This window comes from Dermacentor albipictus, chromosome 1, assembly GCF_038994185.2.
Source record: "Dermacentor albipictus isolate Rhodes 1998 colony chromosome 1, USDA_Dalb.pri_finalv2, whole genome shotgun sequence".
Lineage (NCBI taxonomy): Eukaryota > Metazoa > Arthropoda > Arachnida > Ixodida > Ixodidae > Dermacentor > Dermacentor albipictus.
Genome location: NC_091821.1, coordinates 340552541 through 340575404, shown reverse-complemented (window position 1 = coordinate 340575404; position 22864 = coordinate 340552541). Strand labels below are relative to the sequence as shown.

Genomic DNA, 22864 nt, shown 5'->3' with positions numbered 1-22864 from the left:
TGGAGTTGACGTATTTGGTTCGCAAATAACCAGTATGGAGAAGCGATGTGTAAAAATGAATTGGCGAAAGTCTGATATACGGGTCCTTAGACCCCTGGCATTCCATTGAAAGATCGACGCACTTTTGAGTTCAGTGCGGAAGGGGACTGTTGGTCGAGCCATGATGCTTAAACGATGCTAGCAAGCACTGGATTTAGTGCATCCAGTATTTGCAGAGCGCTTCGAGCTGCTGGTGTTTGCAGCTTGTTCAGTATAATGCGCATTGTATTAATTAGCGATTGCAGCATATCAGCCACTTGCCTGTCTTGGTCGCACAAATCGCCGGCAGTAGACGTCGGGAGTTGTCCAGCGAAAGTTTGCTGTGTTTCCGTAGGTGAATGTTGTCGTTTCGGTAGAGCCGGCCAAGATTCGGCAGATGTGGTCTTCTCAGTAGACTGGCTCTTCGCGGTCCTTTCCACATTGTCTGGCCTAAGTGGTGGAAGAGGAGGTGGTGTTGTAGGAAGTGGCATGCGCCTTCCTTGAGGAGACTTCCTTGAGGAGCGCCGGCGACGTGAACGTCGCTTCCTGATTTTATCGGCGGCTTCGCGATGAGATGAATGATCTCTCGCCATCTCTTTCAAGATCGCCATTTCCTTCTTAATATGTGGGCATGCCTTCGATGAAGCTTCATGTGATCCTCCGCAGTTTGCACACTTCACTACAGTCGCGCCACATTTATCTGCAGCGTGGGGCTCACCGCAGCGGGGGCATGCTGCCTGATTTTCGCAGACGCTGCTCACGTGTCCCAGTTTCATGCATTTGCGGCACTGAAGAGGTTTCGCAATGAAAGGCCGCACTGCATGTCTGAAGTGGCCCACCTTAACATGCGAGGGTATATATTTGCCCTTGAATGCTATTTTCACGCAGCGTGAACTGCCTAGCCGCTTAACATCAACGATGACCTCATCATTGGCTGGCTTGATAAGAATCGGCAAGTCGTTGTTAAGGATGGCGACGTCTACGTCGTAGATAACGCCAGTGACTACGTCAGATCCCAGAGGGATGTAAGAGCGCACCTGAATGCCATCGAGGTCCGTTACGCTGCGTAGAGTGGTCAAAGCAGCCGCATGCTGGACATCAACCGCCAGAAGATTTTTTCGGGTGTTCACTCGAATGTCCGATATTTCATTTGGCACCAGGGCTTCCAGTGACATCGACACAGATTGCCTGTTAAGGAGCTTCATGTTGACGTTGGGAAGCAGGGGCACGAATATGATGGTGTTGGCGTCCGGCCTCTGCGTCTGTCTCACTGTTTGCGTGCTTGACGATGAGGACGTCCTGGTGTTCCTTCTCTTCGCTCTGCGGCTCTGCACAAGCTGGAAGTCGTCATCGGAAGTGTCCTCACTGCTGAGAGAGTAGACATGGGTGTCCTCGCTGTCGGTGTCGCTCTGCTGACCGATCCGCTTCCTAGACGCGGCCGCCGCTGACGCCGCCGTCGCCGGCAGACGTACGGCGTCGTCCACTTCCATTACGACTGAGCAGGGAGCGAGGACCAGCAGATGAACTTAGGTTTTCACAGAAATAAACCGGAGCTAGAAAGAACAGCTCTGTATCAAAAGACACTTCGTCGTCTTCTCAAGAGAGAGAGAGAATGAATAGGAAAGGCAGGGAGGTTAACCAGATATGAGTCTCCGGTTTGCTACCCTACACTGGGGATGGGGGTAGGGGTTAGAAAGATGACAGAAACTGCAAGAGAAACTGTAGACTGTGATATACGACTAGATGTTTATGTAGGCCATATATATCACTTCATCGGCAAGTGCTCAGCATTAGTAAGCAGTGTACAAAAATCCAGAAAATTTTATGCTGCAGAATAAATATGAGCTGCTTGCCGCTAATGCTTCTCTCGCGTTTGATGCTGCCCCAAGACAAAAGTAAGCGCTCGAGCATAAGGAAGGCGCATGCGATGAGCTGGTGTTTTATGAAACAAACCAACCTGTCATTTCCGAGTATTGGAATTGGCATCAATCTGATCACTGGAAACGAACACGGCCAGTTAGGCAACGACGCCGACTGCTGCAGCCAACTTTGACACAGCGAATTACATGCGTTATGTGCTTAGCGCTTCTCCATAAGTCTAACCGACGACGTGGCCGTGCATCATAGGCTGCAGTGCGCATTGTACCTCATTTAAATTATAATTATTGTCTGTTATAACGACCGCTCTTCCTGCTCGGGTAACCAATCAGTTCTTATGAATAGCTCTGAGTTATTAGTCAAGCGCATTGTCGTTTGCGTCTCACTTGGTCCTCGTCTGCTTAGGGCCGCAACGTTTGTTTTTAACGCATAGATAGGATAGCTTGCAAAATATCGTGCATACAACGCCATACAAAAGCTAAGTAGCCGAACAAACTTGATTCGCAAATTACTGTGAACGCGAGCAAGGACAAACTTCAGTCCCTTACTAGCTCTTCGAGAAGTAACGGATTCGCAGAAGAAACAAGACATTGTGTGTTGAGATAGTCGTAATTAAATTCTCTCGACCGCTCTTTCAAAGTTCTTTCGCATTCCCATGTTCATGACGTGACAACTCGCACGTATTCGCGATCTTTCCTCTTGTCCTATGAAGCGTTTCCTTAATTTTCTCCGCCTGCATGTAGTCTGACAATGTTGCTTCGCTGAAGCCAAGACCTTTGTTTAAATAGGAGCGCTCGCACAGAAGCACATGTCTAGAATGTGAAACTTGCGGGTGCAAAAAACAAAACAAAAATACAATTGCGTCCATTCTCTGCTATTGTCAACGTTTCACTGCACAAAGAAAAGTCATCAGCTCCACGCTCGACAAGCTCGGCAATCATTCCCTAGCTTATGGAACCTTCTTGGGAATTCTGGGACCCCGGCTTCAGACGTCGGGAGCTCGAGTTGCTCTAAAAAGGCTAGTGTTTTTTCTTTTTCTTTAAGCATTTGGATTCATTGAAGAACTATCTATAATTGTCAGATGCATTCACTATGTTTATGCATACGTATTTTTTCAATCTTCTCTTCTTTTTTCCCCCAACTTTTCTTCCCTTACCACATCCCTCTGTGCAGAGCAGCCAACCGGATACTTAATCTGGTGAACCTCACTGCTCTTCACCTCTTGTTCTCTCTCTCTCTTCCTTCCTGTCTCTGCTTCGTAAAACTGGGCGACCACCCGCTGTTGTGCCATGCACACTCTTGTGTGAGCGCGGTGTGAGCGCGGGCACGTCGGGCGGCTGTGTCCGCTTCGTTATTTCCATGGTTGCCGCAGTGATTAGGCGACCATTGAAATGTTACGTGAATGTCTTTGTCAACCGTCTGATGGCGAACATGTCTGATATCTGCGACTAGCTTTTCTTGGGATCCGTGGTGCAGCGCACACAGTAAACATGGGAAAGCTGTCTTGGAGGCGCACCTTTGGCGGAGCGCCGCGTCATTTAAGTAATAAGGGCCACACGGAGGGCTGTGAGTTGTGCAGCTGTCGTTCGTGTCACGTCAGATGTCTCTAGTTGAATTTGGACAGGTCTTGCTGAGATCCCAACTGAGGCTGCTGTAATTCAAGGCGTGATTGAACTTTCGTTATATATATGTAAGGAAATAGTAAAACCCTCGCGAGAAAGCATAACGTGCACTGTCATCAGGATCGCATCCCTAAGGCCAAAGGTTACAGTGCCTGTGCGATCAGCGCGCTCTTTATTTTGTGCTTACACCAACAAAAAAAGAAACCTGCCAACAATAAAAGCCGGTGAGTTCTCTGCAAGATGTTATCGCATTAAAAAGAATTACACTGCTAACATGTTCCTTTAATGCGCTCTCCGTTAAAGATTGCTTTCACACCGTCTGATTGTCTAAAGTTTTCGGCAGCGTTTACCTTAACTTGGCGCCAAATTATGCGACTCAACAGTATAGGCCTCAGTCAAGACGCCCTTGAGTCACTTCAAAACCGTGCCACTAGATTCATTCATCGTTCATATTCTTATGATGTGAGTGTGTCATCACTAAAATTAGAATCTAATTTACCTTTCTCTCATGTCGCCGCCGTATCGCCAGTCTTTCTTTATTCTATAAACTTTTTCATAGCTCGATGGGCATCCCGCCTTACATTGTTCCACCAACACGCATATCTAACCGCACTTGTCATCCTCTTCAAGTCGCGCGCCCACGTGCACGCAACGTTACCTCTTCTACGTCATTTTTTCCTCGTACAGCTGCTGACTGGAATGGCCTTCCGGGCGACACCGCTGCCATCCCTTGTCCATCTACCTTCATAGAAAGCGTCACCAATCACCTTTCAGCATAGATTAACACATGGTTTCACCTTATTTCTGTGTAACCCACCCCTTATGTAATACGCCGTTACGGGTCTTTAAGGAATAAAAATGAAATGGAAATGAAATGAAATGAACCTATATCACGCGACCTGATCAACTACGCGTGTTCCTATTAATCTCAACCATAGAATATCTATACTGACATTTGATCAGGTGTGCATGCTGCCGCGTTCCTATTTTTTTAAGGTTAGAGCTTCTAGTTTCCTTACCATTACTCATTTCATGGTCCTTGCTTCCTTACAAGTTTTGTCATTCGCTTCACATTGTGTTTGGCGCAACACGTCATGTACAGGTTTATGAACGTAAATAAGCAGTATACGCTGAAGAAATAACGGACGATTTATCATGGCAGAAAGAGGGAGAAAGATATGCATAAGAAACGCCGGCAAAGTCAATATCTGAAATGAATACCTCATATATCATATAGAAGTCATATAAAACCAGTATGAATTTCTTCGACTGCATCTAGCAGCACAAGTTTCATTGCACGACGGTTTACTGTCTACACTGCTTTCTTTATTTCTTTTTCTCTTGAATATCTTTGTTCATTCTGGCCTTCGCTGGTGTTGCACTCACAGAACGATTCTTCTTCGTTGAATGCGAACTTCTCAAACGCCTTTGCAAGACGGTAGTAAAAAAAAACAAAAAAATTGGTCTGGTGTGCTTTGTTTCACTCGGCAAAGGAAGCCTGCACAACGCATCCTATTTGCGAAGTGTGTGAGAAGACATTTTATCAAATATTATGCTGGCAATAAAACTACAGCGTGGCCTGCAAGGAAACACCAAGGTCGTTTAGAAGGTCATCCTTGTGCTGCCCTAAAGCATCTGCTAAAATTAGGTAGAGAGTTATTTTCATCTGCTGGTTTTCTCAGCCAACGTCATCGGTCGTTCCATACTATTTACGGAACGCGGAAACGTAGCTGAAAGAAAAAATAGAAAAAGAACGCGAATGACGAAAGAAAACAAACAAGCTGTGAGCGACCCAGACAAGTTATGCGGACGTGAGAGCATTAATTTTCATTTCTGTGCGTGGCGATGTCCTTGTTATCATTGCACCGGGACAAGCCATTCGTTCGGTCGTGCTTCCGTCACGAAGAAATGCTGCGCTCGCCTGTTGCGCTTGTTTGCACACGCTACTAACGCTCTCGCGAACGGTGTCGGTAAAAGCGTCCTTCTGCTGGCAGTAACGCCTTGCGCAATGCACGTCCTGATGGTCGTATACTGCTGCCAAGTTCCAAGAAATTGATGTATAGTCGATGCATCAAGTTCCAAACTGCATGCTTATCTCTGGTTGGGAAACAAAGACGCGCCGATCAAGAGGATGGAGAACATTCAGGAATAAAAGAAGTAAATGGGGTTTATTAGGTTAGGCATAGCCTCCTAATGTTAAAGATTTTATTTTTCTCTTTTCCTTTCAGTTACGACTCGGCCTGATCGCCTTTCACGTGGTTTTTTTCTTGCCCCATAGATTGTTAGTAATAGAGCCGGAAATGCCTCTTTTTATTTAACGCGTTCATGTCATGGCCGTGTTTTCCTTTCGGCGGTCAGGTTCAAGTGCAAACATGCGTGCCACCTGCATGTATACACGAAAACACTCGTGCGGACGCACAAAGTAGAGGACGCACAAGGAACCTGAGCTTCTTTATTCCAGTTTGCTTAGTGACTCAGCAGTTCCGTCTTCAGCTCAACGACAATGAAATCTTCCTCAATATTGACTTGCTGCCGCTTCCTATAGGCCGACTTCATATCCGTTTGCCATCAGAATCCGCCGCCATTTCCTTCTTGCCAATAACAACAGGAATAAGGATGGTTACCGTAACGTAATGTTTTCAAAGTGATGGCGGTACTTTTTGTTTATGCTTAGGGAGCCCTTCTATTAACAAGTACTCGGTGATGCAGCTGTATCGCAAGAACAGAAATGCGCCTATCGGAGCAAACCAGAACGAACGTAATACAGTACACGTCTTCTGAAGAAGATTAAGCCCATGGCTCAGCGCACCAAGAAATAGACTCACACTTGCTTTTTCCTACAAGGATGACAACAGTGGTAGAGACGCTGTACTCAACCTAGAAACGATAAATGACAGTCCTGTTTTAGGCGCTTAGATCAGAGCCGTCCTCTCTCTTCCATGAGAAGTGGTATAGTTACGCCTCTTCCTCTCCACAAACAATCTCTCTCTCTCTCTCTCTCTATGCCCACTGTTGCAAAAAGAGAGGTTGCACTCGAGGGAAATTATAGGCTTCCGCATATAAGTTACGTACGTGTTTGTCCGACCCATGTTGCGGGAATCCGCGTTATCCGGCGTAAGAATGCACTGTTGAGGGACACAAGAATGCCTTCAGCATGCCCGGAGGGTTGCTTGCGGGGACGTTTTGTTTGAAAAGAGCTTATAGGGGGTTTTCAACACCACGCGTTTAAAATTCAATTGAGCTGCTTTTACACGCTCTTGTGTAGCGTTATGGTTACTGTAAGCAAGATAATGTTCCAGAAAGCTTGGGACAAGGACACTATTCAGCGTTCGCGTTGCACACCCTTCGTTAATGAGGATAGCAATAGGGGCTTGTTGGTACGGCATATCTTATTTTGTTATAGCGCAAGCTTGACACGGACAACAGAAGGCACATCTGACACATACAGCGCTTGATAGCCATATGGGCTTGTTGGTACGGCATATCTTATTTTGTTATAGCGCAATGTTGACACGGACAACAGAAGGCACAGTGTCAACACAGCGCTGTGTGTGTCAGATGTGCCTTCTGTTGTCCGTGTCAAGCTTGCGCTATAATAGAATAAGGTATGCCCTTCGTTAAATTCAGTGCTCGAGTGCCAAACGCCCAGCACATGCCACTGAGGAGGCTATGCAGATTAAACCAAACCTTCGACGGCCTTTTACGATAGGTGATGTTTCAACATTATTGCAATTTATTGTTGCTGTCATACATTCACCGGTTCGAAAACAAGTTGCGCATTTTCAAAGACATTAATTGCATTACATGAAACGCGCAGATATGCAGGTTTAAAGTTCAGTTTCGACACAGTTCAAATATGCACAGGGCGCAGCGCACCAGTACAGGAGCATAAACATGCACTGTTCGTTGTTAGCGCTGCGCGATACTGGACACCTAGAAGGACTTTCAAGGCACTTAAAACCTCTGTGGTCCAATCGCTGGTATTGGACTCACATTCCGTCTAGCTAATGATAGCGGCCTCCTGCCTTGGGTGCGTTATTTGACACTTACGCTTTTTATTTAAGAACAACAGTTTCTTTAGTGCAATGACTCCCTCATTATCATTGACAACTCACTTACGTTCGTCATAGGGGGGGGTCTTATGAAGTGGCTTTGAACAGTAACGCCTGACAACGGGGCCACAGGTCGCATATGCATTATCTTTGTGATAACAATTCCAATCTTCGGATGCGTCTGAGCGTAGGACTTAAGGACGTTACATTGCTTCCAGCTGCGCGCAACCATACAATATTGGCACTGCTATACGAGCTACAGATACTTGATTATCTGACGAGGGACCTACCTTCAGTACACTCTTGACGGCTTTCTCTACTTAATGGGAACGCACAGCTCCCACCCAACACATATTTCTAAAAAGGGGGAGTTGTGTTCGGCAGCGAGTGCTTGAGCCATGTATAGTAGAGGTCGCTGGGCCGAGGATATGTCGTTTTCATCAAATCGTGCTTTTCTTTGGCAGGACAACGCGCAAGTCGGGCTGAACTCACGCAGCGAAGACATGCGGTCGTAGTGAGCGATAGGTCAGCGAGGCGAAAAGGCGCGCCCCCACTTTTGCACTTTGTCGGCTGCTGAGGCTGGCGTGACGCTGGGTGGATTCGTTGGTAAAAAGTGGTAGCGATAGCCGATTGCTCGATGAGCATCACGTTCGGAACCAGCCTATGTGACGGCGCATTCTCAATAACATAGATGCATCCAGCCAGCAGCCTGCAGTAGACAGCGCTAACCCACTTCTGAGCACATACTGCTCCCGCGCTCCAGACAAATGTGTCTCTGTAAGTGCTGGCCTGCATTCCCAAAACTCCTTTTACGCAGGAACACTGGCCGGCGTTCGGGCGCCCGCCACTCACGGCAGCGATCGGCTTGATAACAACAGAGGCAGAACTAAATAAAAGTTAATGTTATCTAAATAAATTTGTTTATCGACAGGCCTGGCATGCTACTCCACGGTGAGAGTGTGATGGATGAAAGAATATGAGCGATATAAAAACAAAGAAGAAAACGAACGTACGTGCACTAATGAAAATTCACGCACGCTAACAAAACACGTACATTAACATAAGTTCAATAACACAACAGTTATTTACAGAGTCTCAATAACTGAGTCTTGCATTCCGGAACAATGCTATAAGCGCTGTATTTGGGCGCAGTTGAGATTCCGGACTTTGCCACGGTCCAAGAACATCGTGCCAAATTTTTAAAACGTTCATGGAAAGGGCATTTAGGTTTTAAATCGACTACGAGTACAAATTAAAGCATTCGGTGGCGTGCTGGACAAACTGAGTTTGAGTAAATGCCGTGTTCTGTACGCCACATTCAGGTCAACGCGATGAAGGCATGTTTGGCGGTCCTGTTAAGCTTGATAACAAGACTCTCACCACGGTCATGACTAATCGCGAACAGCGCATACACGCAGGAGAAGCTTTTCTAAAGCGGGCCCAGATTCCATGAACCAATGTATAGGCTAGACCGATGAGCGTATCATAACTTATGTGCGCGATGTTATCGCCGATGATTCAAGCAGCAATGTTGCCGCGTATATTATTTGGAAGCAACGACTCCTGCGCAGCCATGTAAAAAAAAAAAAAGCTGAAGATTACAGCTGCTATAACCAAAACCAGACACATGGAATTTTACCTGTGAATACTTCCCGCGCCAGAGTTTATGCGATGCACTTCTGTGGCTGAATTCTGGAATTCAGAATTGCGTGGAATTTAGTCTTACGAACACTTCTATCGTAAGAGCTTTTGGGATCAGGAGCCCTGAAGTGCAAGTATTTGTGCAAACCAATCTACGTATGGAATCAGCAGACGGACTCTGAATAGTGCCGCGGCCACAGCCGAAACCTGGTGGTTGAATGTCTGTCTCGGCGGCGGGAGGACGTGGGTTAGAAGCCACTACCACACATCCAAACGGACACAAGCGTGCCCCGGCCCAAGATTCGGGTTTCCTTTATAAGAGTGAATAGTCCTGGGGAAGGAGCCCGCGCCATGCAAATATCGCCGAATCCTGCGGACACAGCAAATCTCTGTGTGACGGGGGTCCGGGCCGCTCCAACGGCGACCAGTTCCCACGGGACAGTGCAAAGATTGGGACGCCCTCGGGTTGGAGAGACACGCCGTTTTTTAAGCGTTGAGATCCCATAATGGCCGAACACCAGGGCGGGAGTGCGTTTGTGTACCTATTTTACCACCTCCCCAGGTGCAGGGTAGCAAACTGGAAAAAGTTTAGTTAACCACCCTGTCTTTCCTCCCTCCCTTTTCGCCGTTTCTCTTCTATTTTGCCAGTAGGTACTCGGCGGTAGCTCTAGTCTGCCTCCCACAGCACCAAGGTTGTGCACCAAGGCCGCCTGTCGTTGGAAAAGGGGCGCCCTGACACCACGTCTAGAAATCTCCGTAGGGTCTCCATTAGGTATGCGAACAGCCAAAAGAAGCCGAACTCCAGGCCGTGTACAATCCACCCGTTAGAAAATCCTGTAGGTTTCTGGTGGCACGGGGATTCGAACCCAGCACCTCCCACATACGAGGCGAGTGCTCTATCACTCGGCCGCCTCTGCTGTAAAAAAAAAAGATGCCTGCTGGTTTCACGCCAGCAATTTTTTCCACAGGCGGGTGTTCTTCCCAAGCGTTGAGGTCGCCATGAAGTGGTCGAGCAACAGGCCGGGGAGCGTGTTCGTACCTATTCTACCGGTAGGTAGGCACAAGTTCTTACACATGCCGCGGCAGGTGCTCAATCCAAGGCCGGTTGTGGTATACAGGCAAGTGAGTCTCCAAAGAGAGATTTCCCCCGAGCGTTGACGTCTGTGAAGGCCGGGCACCTGGCCAGGAGCGCGCTCGTATATATTTTATTGGTAGGTACCTGGCGGCTATCGTTCACACATTACTTTGCCACACACGCTGTGGCAGATGCCTTGCAGCATCGAAGTCACCCGTAGTTCGAGAAGGATGGGCACCCAAAGACCTTGAAGGAGATGGGCGGGACGTCTACCGTAGCCTCTAAAGGTCCCATTCGAGACGAGAACACCCTTCACACAGCCGAGCACCAGGCAGGCGGGGACCTCTCCCATTAGAAAAGCCAATGTGCTTTAGGCAGTACCGGGATTCGAACCCAGTACCTCCCGCTTACGAGGTACATGCTCTACGACTTGGCCATCACTGTGGGCTCAGCATTATTACGTCTTTTGAAAAATTGAGGTATTCCTGTTATGTCCTAGGAGAACACGCAACCAGAGCCCTTAGTAACGGCTGCAAGAGAGTAAAAACCGCAACACGCCACTTGGGCACGTACTGCAATACAGACGTAGTAAAACTTCATCGTGCCCCGCCAAACAGCAAGATCTAAAAAAAAAAAATACAACAGTGAGTGATTTCTTCTCTGTATAGAGAGTGTTCTATAACGCAAGACTTTGTCACTCCCATCTAAAAGACACTCGTTGAAAGCTGCTTCATCAATGTTTAGTACTACATTGCGCTATTCTCGGCTCAACCCTAGCGATGCTGCATCACGACGGGCCGACTTCTTATATAGCGAAGTCTGTCTCATCCATCACAGAGGTGGTCCGATAGCGGGCAGCAACAACAGGAACAGGAAACCGACGCTATTTTATTTTTCAAAGAAATCATAGACGACTCGGGTTAACTTGCGGGATGCAGGCAAGCTAAAGAGGATAAGAAGAGCAACATTTCTGACGGCCGGGCTTGAGACAGCAAAGAGGACGGTGCTGCAGAAGCCTTAAAACAGGAAGCTAAGCGGACTTGGTCGTCTTCGGGTGGACCACATAGCGGTCAGCCTGAGTGCTCCTTTCCGTTGCATGACGAGCCAACAAGCTCACTAAATCTCGCGAGTCACAGGAAACGAAGTTACGCAGGCGCACACACTGCGTGTACAGGTAAGTAAAAGCATACTTATTCTACAAATACGCGGTGCCACTAAAGATGATCTGGTTTAGCGTGTTAATAGTCAACAGCGTGAAGCTCATTGTCACCGCGATAACACGCAAGTTGCAAGGGGATGGAAAATAAAATAAAGGGAGAAGGCAGGAATGATAACCAGAAAAACATCTGGTTGGCTAGCTTGAGCTGGGGAAAGAAAAAAGGGGAATAGAGAGATGAAGCAGAAAGAGAAAGAAAGAGAGAGAGAGAGAGCGATAAAGAGTGAGAAAGACAGGAAATACTTGGTAAAGGCACTCACGCACGCGCATACGGCGTCACAGAGTCAAATACGTTTGCACAGGCCGGTCGTCGTGAGGAAGCTCGCCGGACCACTCTACTGCCTTGGGGTCCGACGACCGACAGGGAGGGTGCTCCAGCAGCGCCTGCATGGTCATCGTGCAGTGGTAGCAATGCGTTCTCTGCGGAAGTCAGAGGAGGCAGCGTTTTGAAGTCACGTGACCGTTTTTACACACACCGAGGCCGATGCGTCCAATTCACACGGAAGAAGGGCGCAGTGTCCGAGGTTTAACGCCATTACGGATTACCACCGCGTACTGTACACGACATATCCATGCATATACGCCTCCAAACTCTTCCTCTTTTGGCAAGTGAAGAAGCAGTAGCTACTTGAAAGTGCAGATTAGTAAATGGATGGTCTGCATTCACATCGGCCCTATTGTATACAAGCCGTTAGTAATCGCTTGTAATTGAAGTGAACATTTATCACCCAGAGACCAGACGCAAGTCCTCTCCAAGGAAACGGTCGGAGAGAAAGTGGGGTGTGCGTTGTGCGTCGCGGTGACGTCGGTCTCACATGATGCTTAGCGTCTAGTTCAAATTGCTTATTCATGCCGGTCATGAATTCAGCTTAAGTTTATCAAATATTTCTCTCTCTCTCCCTTTATCAGAGTATCAGCGACACTCTGACATCGGTTTGTGAGAGGATGAGCTCTCGCATTGGTTATCTGAGTAGTAGACTGAAACGCAGCAAAGTATGGAATACTTCTTGTGAGAAAAATAAGTACTATAATGAAACATAAGATGAATTCAGACTACGAGGTAGAAACAGTAACCGCACACTATAAATTATGAAATTCGTTGGAGGTCTCGCGTCATCAGGGAGATTCCCCGACGATGTACATAATTTTAATATAATGTGGACCTTATTGTATATGTTATTGTACGCGTAAATGCTGTATTAACTGGGGCAGGGGCCCAGTCAGACTATTTCAGCCTTTAGTCCCTGTCTCCGCAGGAAATGCCCTGAAATAAAGTGATTTTGATTTGATTTGATTGAACGTCGTTGGCTCTAGAAGTACGATGCAAAGCCCGATACGCAGGGCGCACCTTTGTTTAGATGCCTATGTATACACATTGTAACGTAAAGTATTACGAGTAACGCCATTTCGAGATAGCTCCTGCGGGACCGCCTCCCGTATAGCACATTCCTTTGTTATCCAGAACTCCACAGGAGGCTCCCTTCACTGTAGCATGTACCAGCTGTTTAGCCAGAGAGCGACACGTGGACTTGTTTATCTTCTACGGGTGAGTACTTTTCACCGTCGAACAAATGTTATCGCTCAGCGCAGGACGCACCCGCATGTATCGGAGGTTTCTCGATTGTTATCGATGGTTCCATTGTCACCAAAGCTTGTGTAATCTGATTGCATGTGTGACGCGAATTGTCTAGAACTTTCTCGAAGTCACCTGGGTACCACCGAATGCCCTGGAACCTTCGATGACTCGCGTATAAAAGCCGTCGCGCTTAAAGGCCGATCCAAACGACGGACCAAGTCGGCGGGCCGCTCGGTCACCTGATGCGACGTCACGGCCCGCCGCGGTCCTGTCCGGCGCAGAGCACATCCACACGGCGGACCGCCATAGCAGACGGCAGAGCAGACCAACCAGCTACACTCTCGGCCAGAGTGTCATCATTGTTATCATTCCGGCTCGAGTCCCACAAAGCCGGGAACTGCTCAACGAGGTATACAAAATGAAAAAACCTCCTCGTCACTCCAAGAGGACACGGTGTTTAAGAAATATATCTGCTGCACGCACGTGTAGGCGGAAAGGCGGACATGAAACGACTGGCTTTTGCTAAGCCAAAAACTAGATTGGATTTGGCTGAAGACACTCTGTTGCCGTACAACATCCGTTGGCTAAGCCACAATCGCTGTGGTTTGCATGCGGTCCGCCGCCAAAACGGAAGCGGGAAAAGGCTCGGCGATTTGTTGGACCGCGAGAGCCGCGGTCTTGCGCGGGCCAACAGCGGTACGCACGAACTGGTGACATCCTATCACGTGATGCGCGGACCGCGGTCCAAAAGAGCAATTTGGTCCGTCGTGTGGATCGGCCTTAACAGGCAGATCGGATTTTCGTCGATCGCCGAATGCATTCTCCGCTATCGTTGTGCTTTGAGTGTAGCCCGTTTTTGAGGGCGCAGGTTCGCCCAATAAAACACCAATTTCGCCATTCACAGTTTTGCTGCTTTCTTCATCGTCCCTACCACGTGACAACACGAACCTCTGTGTCAGAAACCAGCGGCGCATTATCGCCAACAAATATTGATAGCAAGATAGATAGAGAGAGAGAGAGAGAGAGAGAGAGAAAGTATTTGTAAGCTTCTAGAGTACCTTCTCGCTTCACGAGGAAAAGCGAGCACGAGGTCCCCAATTCTCATTAGCCGGACGCGTACCCATTTGCAAATGCGTCGAGTAGCGGGGAGCCCTCCTGCCGCCCACTCGCATCCAGCCGGAGAAGTCGCCGGCGTCGCGCAGCAGTGGCGCTGTATCCGCCGGTGTCGCGCAGCGAGCCGCTCTGTGTCCGAAGCGCCGGAATAGGCATTAGCTCCAATTGCATCTCATCGCGCTCGCGCGCGTGTGTGTCCCCGAGAAAGGCAAGTGCATAATGCAGTTGCCGCCGTCGCCGCCCGATCCCCGTCCATCCACTGGGCGGCGCTTCTCCCGACCGTTAACTTTACGAAGAGCGGTTTGCCTTTGCTCTCTCTCTGTCTTCCTTCCTTTCAACTCCTGGCCCTTTCCTTCTGTGCCATCCCCTCTTGGCTGGTTTCTAACCGCGGCTACCGCACTTTCTCGCAACTGGACCCGTTTAGTGGTAGGCTTCCAAACAAAAACAGCGCGACGCCATGCGACGCCACGGTGTTGCCAGACCAGCACGAGTGTAGAAAGAGCCTTGCCTGCCTGCTGCCTTGACCTCTTCCCATTGAGCGAGATTGCTCAATGCTGCCGCCCCGTCCTCTGCACGGGGCGTCAACGCAGGGACGAACGATGTGGTTACGAAAGGGAGAGAGATCAAAAAGAAAAAAAAAACGTAATAGAAGCCTGTTAAAATAATAAGCTAGAGTAAGCGTCGAGTTGGCGCGAAAGAAAGTAAACAACGGCGGCCCGCACGCGCGGATCCTGGGTGCGCCCAAAGTTCGAACCGGTTGGCAGATAAGGGTGCAGTGTCACCGCGCAAAGGCAGCGGGATCGCGTCGAAAGAAGCGGCCGCTGCATTTTCGAACAGTTGCTTAAGCGTGGGCTTAATTTATGAGGGTCGCGCACCTCGCCGAGGCCAAAAGAGGAAGAAGAAAGCAAAAGCCCGCCTCGTTTAGAAGAGGTCACGGCCTTTTTCTTCTGTTTGTCCAGTCACGGGAAAGTCCTCTTATAGACTGTGCCACGCAGCGTCGTCTACGGGCGGCCGATTCACCGCGTTCGGAAAGACCGCGCAACGAGCTGGTGCGATTCGCCTACATGCGGAGCGGCAGTGACAGACAGGCGAGCAGCGCATGGAGGCGGAGGGAGCGCAACGGAATATGGTAAACACGCGGGATCCCGAGAAGCGGACAGGTTCCAGGCGTGATCTCTGGGCTGAAGTGCGCCAACTGGTGTCGAACGTGTTGTGAGCGCTCATCGGACGTGTTTTTATGAGTGTGTGTGTGAGTGTGTGTCAAGCTACCGCCTCTAAACCGTTCTCAACAACAACCCGAGGGCGTTGTTCGTCACCTGCATCATTCACCCCCCCCACCCTCTCTCCCTCCCCTACTCTCTTCTATTACCAGCGTGAATTTTCTCAGCCGTGACTGGGGCAACGCAGTGTGCGGGAAAACCGGAAAAGAAGGAAGAAAACGTCGCGGGAATCACACAGGGCGAGTGAATGATCTCATAAGCAGTTGGTTCGTCGCCAAGAGAAAAAAAAAATTAAGTGCGCGCTCGCCGTGTCATCTATACCAGGTATACTATCTTGTCGCTTTGATGTTGCGCTTCCTAGATTCCAAATTCTTAATCACCGGCGTTTCGTCACATCAATGGCATGCGAGTTATGGTTCGTGACACGTTGGGTGACGCTGCGTAGAGGTGTCGCTGTCTGCCATCGGACGACGCCTCGTCTTCTTTGGCGCCCAGACAATGACTTAACGACGGAGATAAGGGTGAGCGAGGTATTAACGTGAACAGAATGCATTAACGTAACCGTTTTGCTCGTGATACTTAGTGTAAGCACCGAAGGTGTCTTACAGCCATCCAAAGTTCAGGCAAAGTTGTGTAAACAAGAACTGAATAATCTGTGATCTTCGCTTCCCGCTTTCCGTCGCTAGCTGGCTGTTTCTTGCTCTGTCACCATATGTGAAGAACGAATACTTCACTGCAAAACCTGCATGTAGGCTATTGAGTGTGACGTCTCCAGGGCATCGCAGTCACGCAGGTTCGTGCACGAAGGTCCGCACGCGTTGCGACCAACGATACTACGTCTACACCTGTTGCGTTTGACTGGGAAGTTCGAATAATCACGATGCCGTTTCCTGACGGCTTTGAGCGAGCTGTCCTGAACGAATTCAGTGCCCGAGATGTGTCTTTATGAATTTCAACGCTATCGTGTCGCATATGTTTACAAGCGAAGCATAAAGGTAAGTTAGTCGCTTATGTTAATTGTGCCATATTTGGACATTACCTTCTTAGATGGGCTTAAGAACAACCCTCCAGGGAAATAAACCGAAGATGTTAAGAAAAATAGTTTTTTTTTTAATAATTAAGGCTGCGATGTGTGTTTATTTACAGATGAGGGCTAGAGAGAGAAAGAGAGAGAGAAAGAGAGAGAGAGGAATATAGGAAGGCAGGGTTGTTAACCAGTCTAAGGTCTGGTTGGCTACCCTACGCTGGGGGAAGGGAGAAGGGGAAGAGAGAGGAGGGAGGGCTATATTTGCGATAAACTTGCGGGATGATAGAGGGGAAGATTCATACAGCCAGGATGACGAAATAAGCTTGATGCATGTGAAATGCTTGAAGAAGAATTCAACCGACTTTAATTATAACCCGGCTTTTCGAGGTAGATTCAGGAGCGAGATGGCGGGGCACGGCGCGATGTTTACGAGCGTTGCATTCTCGCTCATACGGCGCCAAGTGTTCAGCCTTGATTCATCTAGTCGACTCTGCTTATTTGTAGCTGAAATGAACAAATTTACCAATTTCATAAATCACCCTCTCTCTTCCATCGAGTGCGCTTGCTGGTCTCAAGCCAGTGGTCTCTCGAATTTTTCGCAGACTGGCTTTGGTTTAACTCGGTTAAAACCCGACAGAGGTAATTGTAGATCTTTGAGAAGCGTTCTATTTCATTCAGTAGGCTTAAATAGGCTGATTATGATTACAATAATGAAAACGAGAGAATAATGGTTCGTAATGAAGAATATCGACTTACTTTATTTTTCTCTCCTGCCGACTTGAGAACCTCGCATAGCACGTAGGCGTCTACCGACAACCGTTCACTTCGTAACGTGCGCTGACGTCGAGTACCGTTCTCGTCGGTGAATCTGTTTTGTCCGTCTATCTCGCATTGAACTAGCGCGATTAGATGCAGCCATTGTACTTACGTTACATGCATTAATTTTTTACAGCGAAGCTGTTGAAAACTACTTTCCCCAGGATCATGTCCTTGTGTTAAAACAAAACTGCCATCATCTCTGGACCTATTAAAGTTATTTCACTCACTCACTCACTCACTCACTCACTCACTCACTCACTCACTCACTCACTCACTCACTCACTCACTCACTCACTCACTCACTCACTCACTCACTCACTCACTCACTCACTCACTCACTCACTCACTCACTCACTCACTCACTCACTCACTCACTCACTCACTCACTCACTCACTCACTCACAGCTGGCTCGTTGGCGCCGCTAGGCGCTACCGCGCGAACGAGCTCGTGCCAGTGCTCCCGCGTTCATCTTCGTCATTAATTAATAATTAATCAATTAATTAAGAAACACAAAGACGTAAACAATTTTACAGCGAAGCTTGTAAGGGCTAGTTCCCCCAGGATCGTGTCCGTGTGTAGACACAAAAGTCCCCACCACCACCACCACCACCACCACCATCATCATCATCATCATCATCATCATCATCACCATCATCATCATCATCATCATCATCATCATCATCAGCCTGGTTACGCCCACTGCAGGGCAAAGGCCTCTCCCATATTTCTCCAACAACCCCGGTCATGTACTAATTGTGGCCATGCAAATTCCCTGCAAATTTCTTAATCTCATCCGCCCACCTAACTTTCTGCCGTCCCCTGCTACGCTTCCCTTCCCTTGGGATCCAGTCCGTAACCCTTAATGACCATCGGTTATCTTCCCTCCTCATTACATGTCCTGCCCATGCCCATTTCTTTTTCTTGATTTCAACTAAGATGTCATTAACTCACGTTTGTTCCCTCACCCAATCTGCTCTTTTCTTATCCCTTAACGTTACACCTATCATTCTTCTTTCCATAGCTCGTTGCGTGGTCCTCAATTTGAGTAGAACCCTTTTCGTAAGCCTCCAGGTTTCTGCCCCGTAGGTGAGTACTGGTAAGACACAGCTATTATACACTTTTCTTTTGAGGGATAATGGCAACCTGCTGTTCATGATCTGAGAATGCCTGCCAAACGCACCCCAGCCCATTCTTATTCTTCCGATTATTTCTGTCTCATGATCCGGATCCGCAGTCACTACCTGCCCTAAGTAGATGTATTCCCTTACGACTTCCAGTGCCTCGCTGCCTATTGTAAACTGCTGTTCTCTTCCGAGACTGTTAAACATTACTTTAGTTTTCTGCAGATTAATATTTTGACCCACTCTTCTGCTTTGCCTCTCCAGGTCAGTGAGCATGCATTGCAGTTGGTTCCCTGAGTTACTAAGCATGGCAATATCATCAGCGAATCGCTAGTTACTAAGGTATTCTCCATTAACTTTTATCCCCATTTCTTCCCAATCCAGGTCTTTGAATACCTCCTGTAAACACGCTGTGAATAGCATTGGAGAGATCGTATCTCCCTGCCTGACGCCTTTCTTTATTGGGATTTTGTTGCTCTCTTTATGGAGGACTATGGTGGCTGTGGAGCCGCTATAGATATTTTTCAGTATTTTTACATATGGCTCGTCTACACCCTGATTCCGTAATGCCTCCATGACTGCTGAGGTTTCAACAGAATCAAATGCTTTCTCGTAATCAATGAAGGCTATATATAAGGGTTGGTTGTATTCCGCACATTTCTCTATCACCTGATTGATAGTGTGAATATGATCTATTGTTGAGTAGCCTTTACGGAATCCTGCCTGGTCCTTTGCTTGACAGAAGTCTAAGGTGTTCCTGATTCTATTTGCGATTACCTTAGTAAATAGTTTGTAGGCAACGGACAGTAAGCTGATCGGTCTATAATTTTTCAAGTCTTTGGCGTCCCCTTTCTTATGGATTAGGATTATATTAGCGTTTTTCCAAGATTCCGGTACGCTCGACGTTATGAGGCATTGCGTATACAGGGTGGCCAGTTTCTCTAGAACAATCTGCCCACCATCCTTCAGTAAATCTGCTGTTATCTGATCCTCCCCAGCTGCCTTCCCCCTTTGCATATCTCCCAAGGCTTTCTTTACTTCTTCCGGCGTTACCTGGGGATTTCGAATTCCTCTAGACTATTTTCTCTTTCATTATTGTCGTGGGTGGCACTGGTACTGTATAAATCTCTATAGAACTCCTCAGCCACTTGTACTATCTCATCCATATTAGTAATGATATTGCCGGCTTTGTCTCTTAACGCATACATCTGATTCTTGCCAATTCCTAGTTTCTTCTTCACTGTTTTTAGGCTTCCTCCGTTCCTGAGGGCATGTTCAATTCTATCCATATTATACTTCCTTATGTCAGCTGTCTTACGCTTGTTGATTAACTTCGAAAGTTCTGCCAGTTCTATTCTAGCTGTAGGGTTAGAGGCTTTCATACATTGGCGTTTCTTGACGAGATCTTTCGTCTCCTGCGATAGTTTACTGGTATCCTGCCTAACGGAGTTACCACCGACTTCCATTGCACACTCCTTAATGATGTCCACAAGATTGTCGTTCATTGCTTCAACACTAAGGTCCTCTTCTTGAGTTAAAGCCGAATACCTGTTCTGAAGCTTGATCTGGAATTCCTCTATTTTCCCTCTTACCGCTAACTCATTGATCGGCTTCTTATGTACCAGTTTCTTCCGTTCCCTTCTCAGGTCTAGGCTAATTCGAGTTCTTACCATCCTGCGGTCACTGCAGCGCACCTTGCCGAGCACGTCCACATCTTGTATGATACCAGGGTTAGCGCAGAGTATGAGGTTTATTTCATTTCTAGTCTCGCCGTTCGGGCCCCTCCACGTCCACTTTCGGCTATCGCGCTTGCGGAAGAAGGTATTCATTATCCTCATATTATTCTGTTCCGCAAACTCTACTAATAACTCCCCCCTGATATTCCTAGTGCCTATGCCATATTCCCCCACTGCCTTGTCTCCAGCCTGCTTTTTGCCTACCTTGGCATTAAAGTCACCCATTAGTATAGTGTATTTGGTTTTCACTCTACCCATCGCCGATTCCACGTCTTCATAGAAGCTTTCGACTTCCTGGTCATCATGACTGGATGTAGGGGCGTAGACCTGTACAACCTTCATTTTGTACCTCTTATTAAGTTTCACAACAAGACCTGCCACCCTCTCGTTAATGCTATAGAATTCCTGTATGTTACCAGCTATATTCTTATCAATCAGGAATCCGACGCCTAGTTCCCTTCTCTCTGCTAAGCCCCGGTAGCACAGGACGTGCCCGCTTTTTAGCACTGTATATGCTTCTTTTGGCCTCCTAACTTCACTGAGCCCTATTATATCCCATTTACTGCCCTCTAATTCCTCCAATAGCACTGCTAGACTCGCCTCACTAGATAACGTTCTAGCGTTAAACGTTGCCAGGTTCATATTCCAATGGCGGCCTGTCCGGAGCCAGTGATTCTTAGCACCCTCTGCAGCGTTGCAGGTCTGACCGCCGCCGTGGTCAGTTGCTTCGCAGCTGCTGGGGACTGAGGGCCGGGGTTTGATTGTGTTATTCATATAGGAGGTTGTGGCCAAGTACTGCACCAGGGTGGCCAATCCTGCTCTGGTGAGGGAGTGCGTTACCGGTTCTGGTCACCGGGATCAGGCCACACTCCAGGCCTGTTTATGCAATTTCATCAACACGCGGATTTTTTTTTTATCCGGTGGAAAATTGCCGGCACCGGGATTCGAACCACGGACCTCTTGCACGCGAGGCGGGTGTTCTACCTCTACGCCACCGCTGCACAGCCCATACGTGGGCCGATCTCGATAATGCAATGCCGGGCCGACCCGCGGTGGAGGTGAAGCAGGCGTTAAGCACTCCCCATACGTGGTCCGATCCCGAAGATAGTGAAATACCGGTCCGACCCGATGCGGAAGTGAAGCGTTAAGCATTACCCATACGTGCCCTGATCCGGAAAATAGCGGAATGCTGGGCCGACCTGCGGCGGAGGTGCAGTTTGCCACTAAGGGGACCACATACACAGCTTCGCTTGTCATCCTTATTCACAGAGTTGAAGTTGAAATTGAAGTTGAAATTTATTTACATCATCACATTGCGGGAATGCTCGGGCAAAAAGTGAAAAGTGAGAAGCGCCCGAGCCCCCCATATACAAGGTATACAGAAATTGCTACAATATACATTAACAAGGCATTTTAACTGTTTATCATTGCAGGTCAACCTCTAGTGTTATACAATGTAATATAAGAGCAGCTTGACAGTAATTATAAATACTTAAATATACGAACAGCAGTGGTAAAAGAGTACTGACATTACGGAATGCAAAACTCTCGTATGTTACGTATGCTGGACATTTCCACATGAATGTCTTTGAAAATAAGTCTGTTCAACAAAACTGCAAGTGCGTGACGTAAAGTTTGCCGCCCATGCTTAGTACGAATAAATGGCACGTGCAAATACTCTTTACTGCGGAATGGATATACAATGGTATTCGTTTTCAGCAGTGATATGCTAAGAAATGCATGCTCGCAGCTATATACAGATTTATAAATTACAGCTATATACTATATATAGTGGAAGGGCGCCGAGTTTTTTGTTAGGGAAGCGTTTTTTTCTTTTTCAATAAGCTTTAAGCGCACTCGACAACCTTTTCTCCTCAGCAATTCTTTGAAGTTATAAAATTAATATTTAACTCCGCAGTATTGCTGGTTGTCATCAGACGGAAAATCATTTTAGAAAAGATGGCGCCGACAACTTCCGGCAACTCTGGACGTGTATTCCAGCGATTGGATTCAATTGTCAAGGAACTGTTCCCGGAGTGCAAGTTCGGGGAAGGAAGAGCTAAGAATGTAGCAGAGTTTTCCGCGTATGTGTTAGTTGATAAAGAACAATGCGTCCGTGTTGAATCTAATATCGTTGCAATGGATATTCATCCCATTTTCTTCCGTTCATTTGTCGCCATTTTCACGAAGCGGGAGGTTGATTACCGCTGTCATACGCCACATAATCAAGTTAAATGCACATTATGCAGGCGTAAACACCGCTCCTATAACGAGCAACTTTTGCCCCTGCGAACGCTGCTTCCCTGTGCGATCGTACGCACTATTGTTCTTCTTACACTCACGCTCACGCCATAGCCTTCATTTTCCGTGCGCCAATGTTACGTTGTTTTATTTCCTTCCTTTGATGTCGCTACAGTCGATCCACACATCCTGAGGCTTTCTTTTGCTGTTTTTCTCTTAATACCGCAACTTTTCTCCCCAGCTTTCTACTTCGCTTGTCCACAGTTATAGCGGCAGCAGTTTCTCTTATTTATTCTTTCTTCGCCGGTCGCTTCTCCCACAGCGCCCCGTAGAAAAGCTGACCACTTACACAGCGTGTCTGCCATCGCATTGATCCTGCTGCGAGTTTTGCCCACCGCGTCTCGCGTTTCCCACGGCCCCACCGCGGCTGTGCGTCGCATATAGATGCATAATGGAGCGCGGAAAAGCTTGTTGTTTGCCTGCGCGCGACGTGTTTTTCGGGTCCCCT

The 22864-nt window shown here is 47.8% G+C and overlaps 1 protein-coding gene across 1 annotated transcript in view; it reads left to right on the top strand.

Annotated features, from left to right (window-relative positions):
- Nucleotides 1-15061: 15061 nt before the first annotated feature.
- LOC135902928 (uncharacterized) overlaps nucleotides 15062-22864 on the top strand; it is a 31223-nt gene continuing 23420 nt past the window's right edge. The window contains exons 1-2 of the mRNA XM_065433588.2: nucleotides 15062-15440; nucleotides 15564-15650. The gene's annotated coding sequence lies outside the window, so the exon portion shown is untranslated. The remainder of the gene's footprint in view (nucleotides 15441-15563; nucleotides 15651-22864) is intronic.